The 19,071-nt window shown below is 43.9% G+C and overlaps 1 protein-coding gene across 3 annotated transcripts in view; it reads left to right on the top strand.

Moving 5' to 3' along the window:
- RHBDD1 (rhomboid domain containing 1) overlaps nt 1-19,071 on the top strand; it is a 1,445,444-nt gene that overhangs the window by 659,339 nt on the left and 767,034 nt on the right. The window lies entirely within an intron of this gene.

Raw genomic sequence — 19,071 nt, 5'->3', positions numbered from 1 at the left:
AAGAAGGCATATTTTTGCCGAAACCGGTCTGTTTTTTATTTATATTATTAAACCGTTTCATCTACATATTTGGCTGATTTCATCTGTTATTTTTGCTGGCCAACTGTGTTTGTTTGGTATTTGGTCTGGCCGCGCATCACCTACGGGCATAGCATTTGGTTTCTTCTTTCCCTCTACAAATGCCAAGCACTTACCTTTTGACAGCACCCCTAGGGGGAAAGGTAGCACTTTTCTCAAAGAATTGGCACATGATCACCCAGAACCAATGGGTGCTGAATATTGTTTCTCAGGGTTACAGGTTCCACTTCCACATGCTTCCAAAATCAAAAGGTATGCCAGACCTGCCACAAAACCAATGGGCAGAGGCACAAAAACAGATTGCTGCTCTTATGGACATGGGAGCTATTCAAAAAGTTCCACAGCAAGAACAGGGATAAGGATTTTACTCAAGACTTTTTTTAGTACCCAGAAAGGACAAAACCTGGAGACCAGTACTGGACCTGTCAATCCTAAATACTTTCCTGGATGTTCCAAAATTCAAAATGTTAACACTACAGCAACTCTCAAGCATGGAAAGTGGATGTTGTATCATTCAGCTGGAAAGGCCTGACAGTCTATGCCTTCCCTCCGATGCCTCTTCTTACCAAGGTGCTACTAAAAGTCAGACAAGAAAGGCCAAAAATGATCCACACCAGCACTGGTACCCAATCCTAAAGAGTTGGTCTCAAGACCCAGCTTGGCTTCTACCTCAAATTCCTCATCTTCTGACACAACAAAACAATCAGATTCTGCACAGTCAACTCAGAACCTTAAACCTGACAGCATGGCAGATAATGTATCCACTCAGACTGCACCTCTCTCTAAAGCTGTTATGGATGTCATTTTAGAAGCCAGGAGGCCCAGCACTAGGAAATCTTATGCAGAAAAATGGAAGAGATTCTGTGCTTGGAACCAGGCACAAGGGCTCGAACCACTTGTCCCTAATATACCTCAGATTTTACAATACCTAACTGAGATGCTGGACAAAGGCTTATCTTTCTCATCTATTAAAATCCATGCCTTTGCCATTTCAGCTCATTACAATACGGAACCTCCTATTTTTTCACATCCTGTACTACGACAGTACTTCAGAGGGGCAAAGTACCTACTTGGGACCTCAATTTTGTTTTAAAAAAATATACACTGCCTCCTTTTGAACCAACCAGCACAGCTGATCAAAAATTCTTAAAATGGAAAACTGCTCTGCTTATAGCAATAACTTCAGCAAGAAGAGTCTCAGAGTTACAGGCATTAATGGCTGTGGAACCTTTCCTCATTTTTCATCAGGACAGGGTTTCTCTTAGTACAAACCCAACATTCATGCCAAATGTGGTCTCCAATGTGGCCTTAAACCAAACCATTCATTTGCCTACTTTTTACCCAAATCCCCAGAATAAATGGGAGAGACTTCTGCACACTTTGGATATACACAGACAGCTACGATTCTACTTGGACAAAACAAAAGCTTTCAGAAAAACTGAGCAACTGTTTGTAGCATATGCTGCAGGATCACAAGGAAAGCCTATTACAAAGCAGACAATCTCGAAATGGATAGGACACTGCATCCGTTTCTGTTATGCACAACATGGCAGATCAGTGCCTAAGGGCATTAGGCCTCATTCTACCAAAGCAGCCGCCACTTCAGCAGCTTTACTCAGAGGAGTACCAACCAAAGACATTTTAGAAGCTGCAACCTGGAGCTCAGTGCACACTTTCACCAAGCACTACCAGTTACCTCTCTACTCTAAATCAAGAGCAGGCTTTGCCACTGCAGTTTTGCAGGGCTTGGTAGCCTCTCCAAATCCAATTTAGACCCAGCCACCCAACCTCCGCATTGGGATTCTACCCAAGTGTAATGACTGCAACAGTGAAACACGATGAACATAGTGCAGTTGTGTATCTACCATAAATGTAGATGTTCGAGTGTATTCACTGTTGCAGTCCAGGTTACCCACCCACCATCCCCCTTTTTTCATTGCTGGGACTTTTCTGTATTTCTCATCTCTATACTACCTAGGTGGTGTATTTGCTTGTAGATGAAGGAAATGTTTATAATAATATATGCATGTTTTTTGGCATAATTTTATCTTTCCAGCCTTCCTATCTGGGGGCACCTGACATCTGGGGCAAGAAAAACTGAAAAAAATGGCATCGGTTGCAACTTTTATACCCCTGGCGCACTGACGTCAGGGAAGAGGTGACAGCAACCAACGCCAGACCAAGACTTTGGAACTCAGGCCGACTGCGGGTCGCCTGCCAGCAGGATAACCCAAGTGTAATGACTGCAACAGTGAATACACTCGAACATCTACATTTATGGTAGGTACACAACTGTACTTTACTAGTTAAATAAATATCATTGCTTCTTTGAAATGCTAGTAGGAAGAATACTGATGGTGGGATTTGATTGGATTGCGTAATATTAGATAAACATGTTTGGCTTTAGTAGAAGTAGCAGCGATAGTGATAGAAGTAGTGTGTGCATGTGTGTCTGCGCGCACGCGCGTGTATACATTTTCACATGGTCTTAACCAGAACAGTGTTTTAAAGTAGTTGAATTTATCTTGTATGATTTAGTTAATGTACTTTCTGTTTAGCACTCTAGCTTCCATGCATCATATCACATCACTGCCATAAAAGCAAAACATTCAGGCCTCCCAAATAAAGCAAGAATGATGACATCAATTTCATGCTAATTAATATGTTATAATGCTGCTTGAGATAACTACATTTGGCTGGCTGGATCAGACTTTGTGACGTACAACAGCAGGAGGAAGATATATGTTACCACAGATGGCAGAAACACATTTAGCCCTTGAACTGGTCTTGTGGTAAAAAAGTTAACTTGCATTTTTTTGTGGGAAATAAAGACAACTGCATTTTAGTATTACTCTAGTTCAGGGTCACAATGGCCATGGGGAAGGGAGTTCTTATTCAGTGAGCTGGTTGTGATGTTCTTGCTTTTGGAAGATGCATTCTCTAGCAGATGTATGACTGCCTAGCAGAAGCTACCTTTGCAGAACTGTGTAAACACATTTGTTGTCTATATATAACAAAGACAATATAATATAATATAACAAAGACAAGCCTGCAGCCTATCTTACAATAAGATTTCCATATAATATGTTATCTGATTTCACAGTGTAGATTCAAATTTCACATCTCTTGATCTGTGGTAAAATATGTGATCAGAAAACGGTAGAAACTTAATCAGAGAAGGTATAAAGTACAATATTGCTATATAAATATTAGTTGTTTATTAAAATAAATAGAAGAAAATCAAATAATTGCAATTTTGCTGTAGTGCTTTCCATACAGTCAAAAATGATGATGTTTCTATGATCTATTTTCATTCACACTATAGTTACAGATCTCTTTAGTGTGGAATTATTCAGATTTCTTTTACTTATACAGAGATTGTGCATATTGACTGATATTGGTGGATTTTAACGAAAGAAGTTTGAGTGGCCTTTTATCATTGAAATGTTCTGAATTGAGCAGTTTTGTCATTATTGGTTCATATGTTTTGTTTCATTGCTTACTGGAAAAATGTTCAAAACTGTAAAACATGCTATAACAAGTGGCGCTGTATTATACAAGGGATATAATTTAATACAACCAGGAAGGTGAATCAAAGAACTGTTGCATGTTTTCATTATGAGACTGTATTGCTTTATTTAGTAAATGTCTATCAATGTTTCTGGCACAAAATTTGATATAAAAGTTTTACATTAAATCCAGATATCTGTAATCATTGTAGAAGTAAAGCAGAAAACGGTACGCACACTGAGAGTTTTGAACTTTGTTTATGGTAACTGGGGAGAAATAGCCAAGTAATGGGACACTGAACTGATGGGGGGGAGGGGCTGTGTATGGGTTGCCCTGATCCATTACTCTGCCTACGGCCCCATTTGACCTTGATCTAGCTCTGATTCTTGGTTGGTTGAGAGCTCTGATCTTTGGTCCATGCAGCTCAAGAGTCGTAGGTCTAAACTTACAACAATATAGTACATTCAATTTTTGTTTTTGAAAATTATAGTTACCCAGAAACATTATAATTTTTAAATGAACAAGTTCATTATTACTGTTCCATTGAGGTCTTATTCCATAACAGTATAAATCCACAGACGCTGTCAATTTCTGTACTACATTGTGGAATACAGCAAGAATTTTTGGTTATCTACACATAAACAGATATCCCCTTGAGCACTTGCCGCTGAGTTTGCACCGCACTGCAAAAAATCCTGTGGCCACCCTTGATTGAGTGTCATTGCATTTTCAAGAAGTTGTGCGTTTCAGTGCTTTTTCAAGGAATGAGTTTCAGTGCTTTTTTAAGGAATTGTGAGCTTCTAGAGAGAAGAGGATTGAAGGTCAGCAGGGCTAAGACAGAATATATGTGTGTGAATGAGAGGGAGGATAGAGGAATGGTGAGGATGCAAGGAGTAGAGGTGGCGAAGGTGGATGAGTTTAAATACTTGGGGTCAGTAGTTCAGAGTAACGGTGAGTGTGGAAGAGAGGTGAAGAAGAGAGTACAGGCAGGATGGAGTGGGTGGAGAAGAGTGTCAGGAGTGATTTGTGACAGACAAGTACCTGTAAGAGTGAAAGGGAAGGTCTACAAGAGGGTAGTGAGACCAGCTATGTTGTATGGGTTGGAGACAGTGGCATTGACAAAAAGGCAGGAGTTAGAGCTGGATGTGGCAGAATTAAAGATGTTAAGATTTGCGCTGGGTGTGACGAGGGTGGAGAGGATTAGGAATAAGTATATTAGAGGGTCAGCCCAGGTTGGAAGGTTTGGAGACAAAGCCAGAGAGTCACGATTACGTTGGTTTGGACATGTGCTGAAGCGGGATGCTGAGTATATAGGGAAAAAGATGCTAAGGATGAAGCTACCAGGTAACAGGAAAAGAGGAAGGCCTAAGATAAGGTTTATGGTTGTGGTGAGAGAGGACATGCAGGTGGTTGGTGTGACAGAGCAAGATGCAGAGAACAGGAAGAAATGAAAACAGGTGATCTGCTGTGGCGACCCCTAACGGGAACAGCTGAAAGAAGATGATGATGATGTGAGCTTCAGTGCACTTTCAAGGAAATGTGAGCTTCAAGGCAAGAGGAGTTTACTGCTGTTCATTCTAAGTCTATTTTCAATGTTCAACTGTTTTGTTTAGCAAATGGAATTTGAAAGCAGAGTTAATAACACAACAGGTAGCATACTTTCTTTTGATGCAGAAGGCTGTGGGTCTACTCCTACACCATGTAGATGGATTGCTGATACTGTGTTGTACTTGAAGGGGTTGGCAGTGCTGCAGTTGTGTGTGTCCTTTGGGTGAGATGCCTAGTAACTATGAACCTGTTGTTGGTTTGCCATGCATTCCCTATTGCAGTATTATTAGCTTACCTTCTTTTTTTTTTTTTTTTTTTTTAATGTAACATGGGTGATTTATTCTTAAAGGGCAGCAGACACTGCACTGAATCTGTAATTGAAACACTGAAATATAAAATCATTTGCTATCAGCAGCCTCTTCATTAGTTGCAGATCTCCTTAATGTGGAATTATTCAGATGACTTTTGCTTCTGCAGAGATTGTACATATTAACTGATGTAGGTGGATTGTAATGACAGAATTTTGAGTGGCCCTTTTGTAGTTGAAATGGCAGTTATTTCACTTTTAGTTTATATGTTTTGTGTCATTGCTTACTGGAAAAATGTTCAAAACTACAAATTTAAAACACACTAAAACGTGGTGCCGTATTATACAAGGAATATAATGTAATACAATTAAGAAAGTTAATCAAAGAACGCATGCACGCATGGTCCTAAAAATGTGTGCAAGGGTCCTATGGTTTGAAAATAGCCCAAAAGTAATCTTATTCCACCAATGGCCAGATGTATTTTCTTTGAATGTGGATGTCAGTGCTTTTTCTATGATTCTGAGTTTCAAGGACCAATAAGTTTACTGTTAATGCTGTCTGATGTTCATCGTGTTACCCTGCTGTAGTCATCACACTTGGGTTATCCTGCAGTCAGGCGGTGCCGCAGTCGGCCAGAATTCCAAAGTCTTGGTCCGGTATCGGTTGCTGTCGCTTCTTCCCTGACGTCAAAGCGCCAGGGGTATATCAGAGGCATCCAACGCCATTTTCTTCAGTCTTTCTTGCCGTGCGGTGCCCGAAGCAGAAGCAATTCACAAGTACCGGTCGGCCGACACCTGAGATTTTCAAATCAAGTTTCAGTCCGAAGTCTTCAAAGCTAAGTACCCCTTTGGGGAACCTTTTCTTGCCTCAGTCCGTTGTCAGAAAAAGTTAACAATTGCATTTCTTGTGGGAAGCAAATACCTCATAAGGATTTTCATTCTTTTTGTATACCTTGCCTAGGCCCAGACCACGAAGTCACTGGTTGTCGGTTTTGTGCTAGGTTCAATAAGCGATCTATAAAGTGTCGCTTTGATTTCACATGACACTACTTCGGTAAAAAGTTAATTACGCTATGCCGTTGGAGCAACCGACTACCGGCGTGCATAAAAAAAACACAAGGATAGGGACAGGCAGCCTAGACCCAAGCCAGACTCCGAGGCCTCGGCTGGCCCAGTCGCCGGTTCTCTGGTTTTCAGTGAGGAGCCTACGCAGCCCCTGGCTACTGCTGAATTGGATCCCCAGGCCGCATCGGATCCCCCAGCAGAGATTTCTCGGCTGACGCAGCCTTTTTTCTTAGGCCCAACCGACGACATCGCAGTAGGGGAAGCCGGTGCTGCAGAAAAACCTTCAGTTTCTGAAGGTGTCTTCAGACCGACTACCCTCACCATAAAATCTTATGCTAAGCTTAAGACTCCTCTAAAACCAAAAAAACCTACACTTCAGTCTCCAGGTCAAGGCCCTATGCCTAAGAAACAGATGCTTAAAATGGCTGAAGATTTGATTTCTTTGATCAGGGGTTCCCAACCCCCCCCCCCCGACAAAAGGCCTAGACAAGAGGATGATTATGCCTCCTCTGATCAGGTGTCTGTTTCCTCAGGCTCCTCTGAGGAACAGGATTACTCCTTTCTCCCTTATGAAGATTCTGATGCTGAAGACTCAATTCCCTCAGCTTCTCCCCCTGAAGACTACTCCTTTGGGGAAACCTTACACACCATGAGGGAACATTTCCACTGGGAGGGTCAGGACTACTCTGACTCAAAGGAAAGGCTCCGGGAGTTTCTTTTACTTCCCCAGCACAGACCTCTTGCTATCCCCCCTGTTTTGGGCATAGTAGATGATGTTTTCTTAGAATCTAGTTTAAATCCAGATTCTCTGCCTCCTGCTCCAGCCAAACCAGATAGATACTATAGAGTGCCTGACTCTCACAAATTCCTTTACAAAAACCCTGCTGCTGATCCAGAGACAATCTCCCAAGGTCCCAAAGGGGCTAAGGCTTCTATGGCTAAAAATCCTGTACCTTCGGAAAGGGACTCCAGAGCACTAGACAGGTGGGGGAAGAAGGTTTACACCTCTACTACTCTAGCTATGAGAGCACTAAATTGTCAATTTCACATGCTTAAATACCAGCAATTCCTTATGTCTCAAATAAAACAAAAGATGGGCACGCTCCCTCAACAGTCTGAACTCAAGGAAATGCAAGATCTGTTGCATGCAGCTGAACAGGTGGGCAAACATACTTTACAATGTCGTTTTGATGCCTTGGAAGCTTCCTCCAGAGCAGCTGTTACTGGGTCTGTTATACGTAGGCATGCTTTGTTAAAGGAACAATCTCTGCCCAATCATGTTAAAGCAAAGTTACTGGATGCGCCCTTACAGCAGGATGTTTTATTTGGGGTTAAAGCAGAGGAGGTTTTAAAGAAAATGGAGGATAAGGCAAAATCTATGCAGACGGTCAAAGATTTCTTGCAGGTACAGCCCCCACACTTCAGCAGAAATTGGCCAACAAAAAATTGGTCCTTTACAGCTTCTGACAGGCCACAGAGGGGTAAATACAGGCACCCAAGGGGCAGAGGACAAGCACAAATCCCTTACAAACCTTGCCAATGGGGTACTACAACACAGAAAGGAGGAGAAGACAGGTCCCAAACCACTAGAAGGCAAACACAATGACTTGAACATCAAACTGCCAAGCAAAACCCTCTTGGCAGCTCCCTTGGGAGGAAAATTAACACTTTTTGCAGACAACTGGCGCATCGTCACAAAGGACAAATGAGTCCTAGACATTATCTCACACGGATACAGATTCCATTTCCACATCTTGCCAAGGATAAAAGGAATGCCAAACCTGCCACAAAATCAATGGGCAGAGGCACAAAAACAAATTACAGCCCTCATGGACATGAAAGCCATCCAACTGGTACCTACACAGGAGCAAGGCCAAGGATTTTACTGAAGGCTCTTTCTAGTCCCCAGAAAGGACAATGCTTGGAGACCCATTCTGGACCTTTCAATTTTAAACACTTTCTTGCAAGTACCCAAATTCAAGATGCTAACACTACAGCAGCTTCTTCCCATGTTGGGCAAGAAAGCTTGGCTAGTAACGTTGGACCTCAAGGAGGCATACCTGCATGTCCCTATCAGACAAAATTGCAGAAGATACCTCCATTTCATTGCAGGTTCAACCCATTACCAATTCTCTACACTGCCCTTTGGCTTATCTACTGCACCCAGGGTCTTCACAAAATGCCTGGCACCAGTAATTGCATACTGCAGACAGAGGGGAATTCAAATATACCCATACCTGGACGACTGTCTCATACAAGCAGAAAGCAAGGACATTCTCTTACAACACCTGGCTTTTGTAAGACATCTTCTAAGTTGCCTAAGGTACACAGTAAACGAACAGAAATCAAAACTAGTGCCCTCACAAACTATGACATTCCTGGGTGCTAGCTTGAATACAATGGCCCAGATGGCTTATCTGACGCCAGACAAACAACTACAATTAACTCAAGACTTCAGAACAATGGCAACAAAGACCCAACTCCCTGCAAGAAAAATTCTGCAGGCCTTGGGCTTAATGGCATCTTGCATACTACTAATACCATTTGCAAAACTGCATATGAGGAAATTACAATGGTACCTAAAAAGCGTATGGACTCAACACAGTCACAGCTTGGAAACTATGATAACTCTCATTCCCTGCCTTCAACAGGAGTTTCTATGGTGGTCACAGGCTTGTCACCTCAACAAGGGTCAGCCTTTCACCCTACCCCCAGCCAGGCAAACTATGACAACAGATGCATCGGACTGTGCCTGGGGGGCACACATGGCAGGACAGTGCGATCAAGGCTTATGGACAGCAGATCAAAGGAATCTGCACATCAATCAAAAAGAAATGCTAGCTGTACAAAATGCTCTGACAGCCTTCAAGGACCTCTTGCATCCAGGACAGCTTATCATAAGGACAGACAACACCACAGTAATGTGGTACATAAACAAACAAGGGGGCACACACTCCTACCCTCTATGCAGCCAAGCAATGACCTTGTGGAACACAGCACTGGCTTACCAAGTTCAATTACAAGCTCAATTCCTGCCAGGAAAAAAGAACATATTGGCAGACGACCTAAGCAGAAACATCATGGATCCCCACGAATGAAAACTGGATCCACAAGCATTCACAATGATAACTCAAAAGTGGGGGCTCCCAGACATAGACCTGTTTGCCAGCCCTCAAAACTCTCAGCTAACAAAGTTTTGCACAAGGACTATTTACCAACAAGCTTGGAAAGTGGACGCACTCTCATTCAGTTGGAAAATGCTAACAGTATATGTCTTTCCTCCACTACCACTTCTCACAAAGGTGCTACTGAAAGTCAGGATGGAGAGACCCCAAATGATACTCATTGCTCCAGACTGGCCACGCCAGCACTGGTACCCACTATTAAGGAATATGGCCCATGGCCCACCATGGATTCTACCACAAATTACCCACCGGCACACCACACAGCAAGACAATCAGATTCTACACAGCCAGCTCAAAACCTTAAACTTGGCTGCATGGCAGATCACTTAGGCAACCAGCCAGCTCCTCTCTCACAAGCTGTTATGGAAGTTATTCTGGAGGCCAGGAGGCCCAGCACCAGGAAAGCCTACTCAGACAAATGGAAAAGGTTTTGCGCTTGGAACCAAGCTAAAGGCCAAAATACCCTTCAGCCTGACATACCTCAGATTCTGCAATATCTAACTGAGATGTTACACAAAGGGCTTTCTTTTTCATCTATTAAAATCAACCCCTCAGCTATTTCTGCTCACTACATCACATCCACTCTTAAGGCAGTTTCTCAGAGGGGCCAAGAACATTAGGCCTCCCAGGAGAGCACCAACACATACTTGGGACCTCAATTTTGTTCAGGAAAAACTCATGCTACCTCCTATTGAACCAGCTTTCTCAGCTGACCTAAAGTTTATATCATGGAAGACTGCCCTGCTGCTAGCAATCACTTCAGCTAGAAGAGTTTTAGAGCTTCAGGCACTAATGGCAGTAGAGCCTTTCCTCATTTTTCATCAAGACAGGGTTTCTCTACGAACTAACCCCTCCTTTATGCCTAAGGTGGTATCTAGTGTGGCCCTAAATCAAACCATCCATTTACCCACCTTCTTTCCAAATCCACAGAACAAAGGAGAAAGACTCCTGCATTCCTTGGACATTCACAGACAGCTACGTTACTACTTGGATAAAACTAAGGTTTTCAGAAAATCTGACCAGCTTCTTGTATCCTATGCTACAGCATCACAAGGAAAGGCTATCTCAAAACAAACCATTTCCAAATGGATAGGACATTGCATACGTTTTTGCTATACCCACCATGGAAAACCAGTTCCTGCTACCATAAGGCCCCACTCTACCAGGGCAGCAGCTACATCTACAGCCTTCCTCAGGGGGGTACCAACCAAAGATATTCTGGAAGCTGCAACTTGGAGTTCAGTACACCTTCACCAAACATTATCACTTACCACTTTACTCTAAGACCAGGGTGGACTTAGCCACTGCAGTTTTGCAGGGCCTATTAGCCCCCTCTAACCCTGTTTGACTCCTCCGCCCATCCTTAGCTTTGGGATTCTACCCAAGTGTGATGACTGCAGCAGGGTAACACGATGAACATAGTACAGTTTTGTACCTACCATAAATGTAGATGTTCGAGTGTATATCCTGCTGCAGTCCAGGTTGCCCTCCCTCCATCCCCTCTAAAACCAGCTGAACTTATCTCTATTCTATACAACTTCTGTGGTGTATATTTACTTGTGCCTAAGGGTTTTGCTTTACTTTTTTCAAGATAGCTATATATATACATATATTTTTGCCTACTTATTAGGGGCACCTGACATCTGGGGCAAGAAAAACTGAAGAAAATGTCGTTGGATGCCTCTGATATACCCCTGGCTCTCTGACGTCAGGGAAGAAGCGACAGCAACTGACACCGGACCAAGACTTTGGAATTCTGGCCGACTGCGGGACCGCCTGACGGCAGGATAACCCAAGTGTGATGACTACAGCAAGGTATACACTCGAAGATCTACATTTATGGTAGGTACAGAACTGTACTTTTTCATTGTGAGACTATTGTTGTGAAGTTGTTTTATCTCGCCTTCATTTTTGCTGATGGGTTTCGGAGCCGATCCCTGGCTTCGACTCTGCCAAATGCAAAAGCTCGAGGTCTTCAACCAGCTTGTTGCCTACTCCCTATCCCATGATGCACTCGTGCTTCCTTCAGATCTCGTTTGCCGCTGCAACAGATCGTGCATTTCACTAGCTCTGGCCAGTGAAATTTAAGTATTTTTCTTCTTATACTTACTGAAAATTTTTCTTCCACATTTAGCGATCTTGTTTGCCGCTGCGACAGATCGTGCATTTCACTAGCTCTGGCCAGTGAAATTTAAGTATTTTTCTTCTTATACTTATTGAAAATTTTTCTTTCACATTTAGCTAGCAGTACTTTATATCCGCAGTGGTGGTGCTGCGGTAGCGTTGTCGCCTCAGTCAGACGCTGTCCGGTTCAATTCTCAGCTAGAGTGTCTTCTGTGTGAAGACATGCGTGAATGGGCGTACCTATGTTGAGGGTTGTGCGTCAGGGCTGGTAACTCAGCACGTAAAAAATCAACTACCAATCATTAGCGGACCGGAGTTCCACTGTGGCGACCCCTAACCTGGAAAAGTCAAAAGACACAACAACAATAAAAAATTTAGCTAGCAGTACTTTAGATTAATTAGTTGATACAGGAGAATTATTCATAGTGCTTGTGCACTCCTTAGTTATAGATACTTTTCTCTGTTGTGTGGCAGTTTTATTAGGCCTAGTTAAAAACTCCGTTCCCTATTTAGTGTGCTTTATATATATATATATATATATATATATATATATATATATATATATATATATATATATATATATTTTTTTTTCATAGTTATTTGCTGTGTTTTCTTGATAGCTTAAACCTAGAGGCTAATTTCTTCCTTTGAGCCCATTTGGATCTATGTTGTGCTATGAAAGGGTTCATATTGCCTGTTTAAATTTGAAGGCTTTATAACTTTCCCTTTGTGTATGTGCTTAGTTGTAGGTTATTGTTAAAGGCCATATTTTTTAGGGCATCAATATATTGGCAGTGTTTCTTCTTTGTAGCATGTCTCAGCAAGAGAAATCAAAGTCTGGATTTAAGAAATGTCCTAAGTGTGGAAAAAAGATGTCCATAACTGATGGACACTCAGAATGTGTTTATTGCTTAGATGAGGTTCACCTGCAAGAGGACTGTTGCATATGCCATTCTTTTAACAGTAGAGTGTTGCATAAAAGGAAGAGTAAGGTGATTGGTAGAGGTCTAGTAAAATCTTCTTTTCAAAAATCTCTGGACAAAGACAATACCCAGGACAAGACGTCAAAATCTTCAAAAGCATCTTCGAAAACTTCTTCTGGGTCAGAGCTGAAGAAAGGTTCATGGACCTCTAAAGTGGCAGATAAACTATCTGCCTTGGCTCCACAAGTTTTGGAACTGACGGTTCTTGTTGGTAGGAGCCGATCCCAGGTATTGGAGCCGGTATTTCCTACCTTCAAGTCTCCTATCCTCCAGTCAGTGGCATCATCTGTAGCTTCTTCTCGGTCCTGAAGGCTTTCAGACATGGATGTGGATCGTGTGGTGCAGAGGCTTTTGCAGACACCGGTGCTAGCCAAACTTTTGTTGGGGATGACCGTTGGGGCTTCTGAACTGTCCGATACCCTTCCTGCTTCTTTTGTTCCTCCTCCGACTCAACTTGAGGTTTCGGAGCGGGAGTGTTCTGAGCTGATGATCGTGAAACCATCATTGCCGACACCTGTTCCAGGACTGTCTGTTCCAACACCTCAGACTTCCTCGGTGCAGACCGTGGACTCTAGAAGCCGACACTCGCATGTTAGGTCCGAAGAGGATAGTCAAACCGACTTTTCAGTTCCGACATTGCCTATTGGGGCTTTGGCGCAGGTAAGTTCGGCACCTTCCTCAGGCTCGGAGCCCACCACTTTTCAGTGCCAGGGGAATCACCTGCTTCTTCAGATCTAGGAGTTCCTTCGCATCGGAGCAGGGGGGCTTTTGATGCCATGAGGAGAGTGTTGTCCCCTCAGGCACCCACATCATCGGAACCAGCAACCTCCTCCCCTAAAGTGCCCGTGTCTATCTCTGCTTCACTGGTTCCACAAAACGTAGAGACCCAGAGCCTCAGGATGCCCCTTTGGACGAACCTTGCTCTTCCCAGACCTCACCAGAAGCTTCCACTGAGGAGGTTCCCAGGAAGAGACTTTGCAAGAGGAAGCATCTGGACTCCCCACAAGAATCCATCACTTCAGACACTGATTTAGATGAGTCAGAAGGGTCCCCCATCTGAGGATATCTCTTTCGGAGATATCTTGTAAATTCTTAAATAGAAGGGTGGCTGGCAGCCCATCAGCCATACTGATGATGAGTCAGTCTACCTGAAGACTTTCTGGTCTTAGCCCTCTGCAACTTGGGTGTCTCCACCTTTTGATGAGCTGATGGAAGTGGTTTGTCCAAAGGTGTGGGAGTCCCCAGATACCATGGAACCTGTCCCTCTGAGGCCTAATAAGTTTATTACCTCGCCCCAGGACAAGGCTTTTCTAACAAAAGGAGTTCCCGTTGATGCCATGGTGGTGGCAGCAGCCACCAAGAGGGAGTTATCCGAAACTTCATTTGTCCATGCACCTAATAAAGATACTAGGATCATAGACAGTTATGGAAAGCGCAAGTTTACTTCAGTGACTTTTGCTCTTTCGTCACTGAATTATCTGACGCATTTTACTAGATTGCAGAGAGATCTCCTAAAAGAGCTAGGAGATACTATACAGGGTTCAGTAGCTGCAGGGGTATTAGAGAAAATATCCTCAGAACTCTCTACCCTCACTTCCCTAACAAACTCGTCCATGCGTCTGCTTTCATACACAGCTGATGGAGCGAGCAGAGCAGCAGGTACAGGAATTGCTCTTAAGAGAGATTCCTGGATGTGCTTATGTCCCTTTGCGGAGCCCTTTAAGTCATCCTTTATCAACACCCCTTTCAGTGGCTCGTCCCTTTTTTACACCCAAAGTGAAAGAAACGCTGACTAGGAGTGAACAAGAGAGAAATATTCTGTCTGCCGTCGGAGTCTGTTTTTCCACACCTACCAGACCTTACCCAAAGGTCAGAAGAGAGGAAAGATGTGGTTCCGGAAATCTCAAAGAGCCTTTCAGGACACTCATGGTGAACCCTCCTCCAGAGGCAGAGGAGGGGGTAATAATGGGATGGTCTATATCAGAAGATCGAAGTTTCAAAACATTGAATCTGATATGGTCGACACCATATGATCGAAGGCTTGAAACTTTGAATCTTTTAATGGAGATGTCTGTACAGTGTTGAAAGGGTAGAGTTCCCTTTTCTGCACTGTAGTGCGAACTCAGAGTTGGTATATTTAAGTAATGGGATGGGGGGGTGCAGGGCAGCTTGCCCCCCTGCTTAGAGCGTTTAAATGGTTTGTTTTTGTAGGTTGTTGTGTTTTATTACTTTTTTGATGTTTCAAGGCTTCGATTATATGGTGTCGACCATAACAGATTCAAAGTTTTGAAACTTCGATAATGTTATATAGACCCTAATGGAAGATGCAGTTCACGCGGCAGGGGGGATTCGCAGAACCAGGTTGACAGATATTAGTTCTTTGGAAAGCCCTATCAGAGCTCCTGAGAGGAGACCCGCCTGTCCATCTCTGGAGTCAGTCAGGGGACACTTATCTTTGTACCCACTCGCCTGGCTAAAAATAACAAAAGACAGCTGGGTACAAAGCATCATATCCAGAGGTTGCACTATTCCCTTTTCCACCCCACCTCCCTCAATAAGAAAAATCCCAGACGTTATACCCAGTCACAGGGAACAAGCAACTATAGAGATTCAAAGGTTGCTGGAAAAAAAGAGTCATCCAACCAGTCCCAGCAGACCAGATAGAATCCGAAACTTACTCAAGGTTCTTTTTAGTTCCAAAGAAAACAGGGAACTGGAGGCACATACTGGATCTGAGCAGACTGAACAAATCAGTGAAAAAGACAAAACTCCAGATGGTCAAGCTATGGTTGATACTTCTGTTTTTAGGGAAAGACAGTTAGATGTGCTCAATAGATCTCCAGGATGCGTACTACCACATAAAAATGGCTAGACCATCCAGGAATTATCTGCTCTTTTGGCTGGGGGCCAGTCATTACCAGTTTTGAGCTCTGCCCTTTGGTCTCACTGCAGCCCCCAGAGTGTTCACCAGATGTATGGCAGTAGTCATGGCTCATTGAGACATTTAGGTTTCCATACCTAGATGATTGGCTCCTTACCGCCACCACCAGGCATCAGCTCATTCAAGGGACACCACTATGAATCTATGTAACAAGTTGGGGATTACTATAAATTTAGAAAAGTCTGCCTTATTGCCATCGGTGCATACCGTTTTTATTGGAGCAGACTTAGACACCACCACTATGACCTTAAAACTTCTGCCAGAAAGGGTGTCTACTCTTCGACAGCAGGTTCAAACTCTTCTCTTAAAACAAAAAGCCCCAGCATCTGTGGTTCTCAAATTGTTGGGCACAATGGCAGCAGCAATCATTGCAGTCCCATTGGGCTGGATGCACATGCGCATACTACAGTGGCTACTGTTCACGCAATGGGCGTTTCAGGATCTCCCAGTGTCTCATCAGATTATGATCACAAACTCCTGCATGAAGGACCTTCAGTGGTGGCTAACATCGCATTGGGTGACAATAGGCAGTACCTTTGATGTCCTTCAAGGATGCATCTGCAGTCCTTACATATGGGGTTGTCCTGCCTCTGGCAGCCCTTCGGTCGGCCGGATTCCAGTCTTTTTTGCCGCGCGGGGACCGAAGCAGAAGCAGTTCGCAAGTGCCGGTCGGCCAGCTCCTGTGATTTCAGCTACCGAAGTCTTCAAAAAAGCTAAGTACCCCATTGGGGACTCTTTCTTGCCTCAGCCAATGTCAGATCAAACGGTTAAAGTTAATAATTGTTTATCTTGTGGGAAACAAATACCTCATAAGGATTTCCACTCTTACTGCTTACCCTGCCTAGGCCAAGACCACGACGTCTCGGCCTGTTCAGCCTGTGCTTCCTTCAATAAATGCACTCTTAGGCGTCGGGCAGAGTTTGCAGAGGAATTTTTTGGGGAAAATTTCAGTTATATCATGCCGTTGGAGCTTCCGACAGCCCATTTACCCAAAAAACGTAAGGATAAGGACCGACACACGCGGTCCGCGGTTTCGGCCGACTCCACGCCTAGGCCTACCGCGAGTGTTTCGGTCTCTACTGAAGCCGAATCTCTACCGCTTCCGACCGACGACACCGCACAGCCGGTAACTTCGGTACCGGAGGCCATCACTGAGTCGGTCATAGAATTTCCGTCTGAAACCGGTGCTCAGGAAATATCCAACACCTTTTCTGTTGATAAAACTACTCCAAGCACGTGGGGCAGCCAGGCCTCCTGTATCCATGTCCATTAAGGCCTTTACACGGGCTAAAGCTGCTAAACAGCCAAAATCTCTCCCTCCCAAGGCTATACCTCAGGGATCCACTACCGGTTCACAAATTTTAAGTTTGGCTGAAGACCTTATTTCCTTAATCAGGGGCTCTCAACCACATCCAGACAGGGGCTCTCAACCACCTACAGGCAAAAGGCCCAGGATTGAGCAGACAGATCCCCAGTCTTCTGATGAGGCCTCAGATGACTCTGCCGTTTCAGACTACCAGGAGGAGGCCCTTCCGGTCTACGAGGATTCTGATGCAGAGGAATCTATTCCCTCAGCCTCCCCCCCTGAAGAGTTTTCCTTTGGGGAGACCCTACACTCCATGAGAGAGCATTTCAAATGGCAAGGCCAGGAATTCTCTGATTCCAGGAAGAGGTTAAGGACCTTTTTACATTTACCTCAGCATAGACCTTTGGCTATTCCTCCTGTTTTAAATGTCATAGAAGATGTGTACTCTGAGTCTGGTATTTCCCCTGACTCCCTTCCTCCGGCTCCTGTCAAACCTGACAGGTACTACAGGGTCCCGGACTCACATCTATACCTTTACAAGGGCCACTCTGCTGACCCAGAAACTATTTCCCAGGGCCCTAAAGGGGTTACAACCACCATTGCCAAGAATCCACTTTCTTCTGAAAGGGAATCCAGGGCTTTAGAGAGATGGGGTAAAAAAGTGTATACTTCTTCCACACTTTCTATGAGAGCATTAAATTGTCAATTCCACATGATACAGTATCAAGAGTATCTGTTAGATGAATTGCATAAAAAAACTAACCTCGCCTGAACCCCTAGACCGCAAGGCTCTTCAGGATTTGGTACATAACTCTCAGCAGGTTAGCAACCATTTCTTACAGTGTGGTTATGATGCAATGGAAGCTTCATGTAGGTCAGCAAAGACAGGTGGTCATACGTACACATGCTTGGCTGAAGGAACAAACACTGCCAGATCATGTTAAAGCAAAGCTTCTGGATGCACCACTGGAAAAACAAAAGTTATTTGGTTCCACGGCTCAAGAGGTCTTAAAGAAATTTGAGGAAAAGGCTAAATCAGTACAAACAGTCAAAGATTTTCTCCAGGTCCAACCACCAAGATTCAGCAGAAATTGGCCTTCTAAGACTTGGTCCTTTCCAGACACAGACAGATTTCAAAGAGGCAAAAACAGGCGTGCCAGAGGTAGGGGGCAAGCTCGAAGCTCCTACAGAGAACGTCAATGGCAGCCTCCTAACCAGAGAGGTAGTGCAGGACCTACAACTACTGCACAAGGACAAACTCAATGACTTGACTTTGACTCCGCCAACCAGGGCTCAATTGGAAGCACCTTTGGGCAGAAAGCTATCTTTATTCTCAGAAAATTGGCACAGTATTACAAAGGACAAATGGATACTGCAAATAATAGACAAAGGATACAGATTCCATTTTCATACATTACCAAAAAGACAAGGCATGCCAAACCTGCCACCAAATCAAAGGGCAGAGGCTTTCAAGCAAATTTCCAAACTACTACAAATGAAGGCAATAGAGAAGGTTCCTTGTACAGAACAAGGCCAAGGATTTTATTCCAGACTATTTCTTGTTCCAAGAAAAGAAAAGCAATGGAGGCCTATTCTGGACTTGTCCGCACTGAATACTTATCTCATCGTGCCAAAATTCAAAATGCTGACCTTACAGCAACTCCTTCCCATGCTGGGCAAGGGGTCCTGGCTGGTAACTCTAGACCTCAAGGAGGCATACCTGCATGTCCCTATCAGACAAAGTTGCAGAAGACACCTCAGATTTCTTGCAGGTTCAGAGCATTATCAATTCTCAGCATTGCCCTTTGGCTTATCTACTGCGCCCAGAGTATTCACGAAATGCCTGGCATCAGTAATTGCACATTGCAGACTTCAGGGGATTCAAATGTACCCGCCTTATACAAGCGGACAGCCAACAAACATTGGTAAAACACTTGGACTATGCCATCCGCCTACTACAGGCCTTGGGATACACAGTCAACATTCAGAAATCAAGACTTGTTCCATCCCAACGAATAATTTTT

The sequence above is a fragment of the Protopterus annectens genome, chromosome 4.part1 (genome assembly GCF_019279795.1).
Source record: "Protopterus annectens isolate FY-2018-M chromosome 4.part1, PAN1.0, whole genome shotgun sequence".
Classification (NCBI taxonomy): domain Eukaryota; kingdom Metazoa; phylum Chordata; order Ceratodontiformes; family Protopteridae; genus Protopterus; species Protopterus annectens.
Note: the sequence above shows the minus strand (reverse complement) of the source record. Positions and strands in the feature narration are given on the sequence as shown.